Source organism: Ursus maritimus, unplaced genomic scaffold (assembly GCF_017311325.1).
Source record: "Ursus maritimus isolate PB19 unplaced genomic scaffold, ASM1731132v1 scaffold_18, whole genome shotgun sequence".
Taxonomy (NCBI): domain Eukaryota; kingdom Metazoa; phylum Chordata; class Mammalia; order Carnivora; family Ursidae; genus Ursus; species Ursus maritimus.
The window spans coordinates 23634707-23638607 of record NW_024424230.1 but is presented as its reverse complement, the minus strand read 5'-3'; positions in this window follow the sequence as shown (position 1 = coordinate 23638607).

The window sequence follows — 3901 nt, the reverse complement described above, 5'->3', positions numbered from 1 at the left end:
GGGGGGGGGGGGGGGGGGACGACAAGTTTCACTGTATTAAAGATCAGTAGAAAGCAATGACCTGAGCCATTCCTCATAACACTGATCACAACAATGTTAAAAATCTGTCTTTTCCGACATGGTGCTCTACGTAGAAAACCCAGACCCCACAAAAAAAAATTGGTAGAACAGATACAGAAATTCAATAAAGTCGGGGGGAGGAGTTAAGATGGCGGAGGAGTAGGAGACACCGTTTTCAGCCGGTCCTCCGAGTCGAGCTGGATAGGTACCAGACCAGCCTAAACAACCACGGAACCAGCCTGAGACGCAGGAAGACGCATCTGGATCTCTACAAATGAACATCTCCAGCGCTGAGTATTGAGGTACGAAGCGGGGAGCCATGAAACCGTGCACAGATATCGGAAGATAAACGGAAAGGGAGCCGCCGCGTTCGGGTGCCGGGAAGCGGTAGCCCCTTGCACGAGCAGGCGGGCTCGCGGACGGCACCCGCAAACAGCAGACTGAGACCGTGAGCCGGTGCGCGGCGCCACCAGGCATCTCGCGAACACCGGAATCCCGGTGCGCCACTGGATCCAGACTGAGACCGGAGATCCGGGAGCGCGCGCGGGCGGCTGGCGGCTGGCGGCGTTAGAAACACAAAGGACAGAGACACGCCGGCCCACGGAAGTGAGGGCTGGGACGCCGGGTGTGGGGCGCACATCCCGGGACGCTGCAGGGTTGAGCAGCACCAACAGAAACAGAGTTAAAGTGGCCAGAACATTAGTAGAGAACGGGCCGCAATCCTTCTGTTCCGTGACAGAGGCTGAAATTTGGCCGCTGCTGCTCTGACTCTCAGAAGAGGCACAGCAAACCGCCAGGGAAAGCCGCCAGAGAACAAAAGCCTGGAAATACCGGCTCAGAGAGTGCCCATCCCCATCCTCCCTCGCAGGGGACACGGAGACTCTACCCAAACAGGGTTGCCTGAGTATTGGCGCGGCAGGCCCCTCCCCCAGAACACAGAAGGCAGGCTGAAAAATCAAGAAGCCCACAACCCGGGCGCCTGGGTGGCGCAGTCATTGAGCGCCTGCCTTCGGCTTAGGGCGTGATCCCGGCGTTCCGGAAAGGAGTCCCTCATCGGGCTCCTCCGCTGGGAGCCTGCTTCTTCCTCTCCCACTCCCCTGCTTCTGTTCCCTCTCTCGCTGGTTGGCTGCCACATAAATAAATAAATAAAATCTTTAAAGAAGAAGCCCACATCCCTAAGATCCCTATAAAACAAGGGGCACGGCCTGGGACCCAGTCAATAATTTGGGCTCTGGAAACCCCGCAACCTCTCTTCATCAGAATGACAAGAAGGAGAAGCCCCCCCCAGCAAAGAAAAGACAGTGATTCTGTGGCCTCTGCCACAGAAATAATGGATATGGATGTAACCAAATTATCAGAAATGGAATTCAGAGTAACGATGGTCAAAATGATGAGTAGAATTGAAAAAACTATTAACGAAAAGGTTACTGAGAATATAGAATCCCTAAGGACAGAAATGAGAGCGAATCTGACAGAAATTAAAAATTCTATGAGCCAAATGCAGGCAAAACTAGAGGCTCTGACGGCCAGGGTCGCAGAAGCAGAGGAACGGGTTAGTGAATTGGAGGATGGGTTAATAGAGGAAAAAATGAAAATAGAAGATGGTCTTAAAAAAATCCACGCCCACGAATGTAGGTTACGGGAGATTACTGACTCAATGAAACGATCCAATGTTAGAATCATCGGCATCCCCGAGGGGGTGGAGAAAAACAGAGGTCTAGAAGAGATATTTGAACAAATTGTAGCTGAAAACTTCCCTAATCTAGCAAGGGAAACAAACATTCGTGTCCAAGAGGCAGAGAGGACCCCTCCCAAGCTCAACCACGACAAACCTACGCCACGTCACGTCATAGTGCAATTCGCAAATATTAGATGCAAGGATACAGTATTGAAAGCGGCCAGGGCAAAGAAATTTCTCACGTACCAAGGCAAAAGCATCAGAATTACGTCAGACCTGTCTACACAGACCTGGAATGAGAGAAAGGGTTGGGGGAGCATATTTAAAGCTCTTTCAGAGAAAAACATGCAGCCAAGGATCCTTTATCCAGCAAGGCTGTCATTCAGAATTGATGGAGAAATAAAGACATTTCAGAATCGCCAGTCACTAACCAATTTTGTAACCACGAAACCAGCCCTACAGGAGATATTACGGGGGGTTCTATAAAAGTAAAAAGGCCCCAAGAGTGATACAGAACAGAAAGTCACAGCCAATACAAACAAAGACTTTACTGGCAACATGGCAACATTAAAATCATATCTCTCAGTAATCAGTCTTAATGTAAATGGTTTGAACCATCCCATAAAACGCCACAGGGTTGCAGATTGGATAAAAAGAAATGACCCATCCATTTGCTGTCTACAAGAGACTCATTTCGAACCCAAAGATGCATTCAGACTGAGAGTAAGGGGATGGAGTACCATCTTTCACGCAAATGGACCTCAAAAGAAAGCTGGGGTAGCAATTCTCATATCAGATAAATTGGATTTTAAACTACAGACTATAGTTAGAGATGCAGAAGGGCACTATATTATTCTTAAGGGAAGTATTCAACAAGTGGATATGACAATTATAAATATATATGCCCCCAACAGGGGAGCAGCAAGATACACAAGCCAACTCTTAACCAGAATAAAGAGACATATAAATAAAAATACATTAATAGTAGGGGACCTCAACACTCCACTCTCAGAAATAGACAGAACACCCTGGCAAAAACTAAGCAAAGAATCAAAGGCTTTGAATGCCATACTCGACGAGTTGGACCTCATAGATATATATAGAACACTACACCCCAGAACCAAAGAATACTCATTCTATTCTAATGCCCATGGAACATTCTCAAGAATAGACCATGTTCTGGGACACAAAACAGGTCTCAACCGATACCAAAAGATTGAAATTATCCCCTGCATATTCTCAGACCACAACGCTCTGAAATTGGAACTCAACCACAAGGAAAAATTTGGAAGAAACTCAAACACTTGGAGACTAAGAACCATCCTGCTCAGGAATGACTCGATAAACCAGGAAATCAAAAATCAAATTAAACAATTTATGGAGACCAATGAGAATGAAAATACAACAGTCCAAAACCTATGGGATACTGCAAAGGCAGTCCTAAGGGGGAAATACATAGCCATCCAAGCCTCACTCAAAAGAATAGAAAAATCTAAAATGCAGTTTTTATATTCTCACCTCAAGAAGCTGGAACAGCAACAGAGGGACAGGCCTAATCCACGCACGAGGAAGCAGTTGACCAAAATTAGAGCTGAAATCAATCAAGCAGAAACCAGAAGTACAGTAGAGCAGATCAACAGGACTAGAAGCTGGTTCTTTGAGAGAATCAATAAAATTGACAGACCACTGGCAAGACTTATCCAAAAGAAAAGAGAAAGGACCCAGATTATTAAAATTATGAATGAAAAAGGAGAGGTCACGACGAACACCATTGAAATTGGAAGGATTATTAGAAATTTTTATCAACAGCTATATGCCAATAAACTAAGCAATCTGGAAGAGATGGAATCCTTCCTGGAAACCTATAAACTACCAAGATTGAAACCGGAAGAAATTGATTCCTTAAACAGGCCAATTAATTATGAAGAAATTGAGTCAGTGATAAACAACCTTCCAAATAACAAAACTCCAGGCCCGGACGGTTTTCCTGGGGAATTCTACCAAACATTCAAAGAAGAAATAATACCTATTCTCCTAAAGCTATTTCAAAAAATAGAAACAGAAGGAAAGCTACCAAACTCATTCTATGAGGCCAATATTACCTTGATCCCCAAACCAGGCAAAGACCCCCTCAAAAAGGAGAATTACAGACCGATTTCCCTA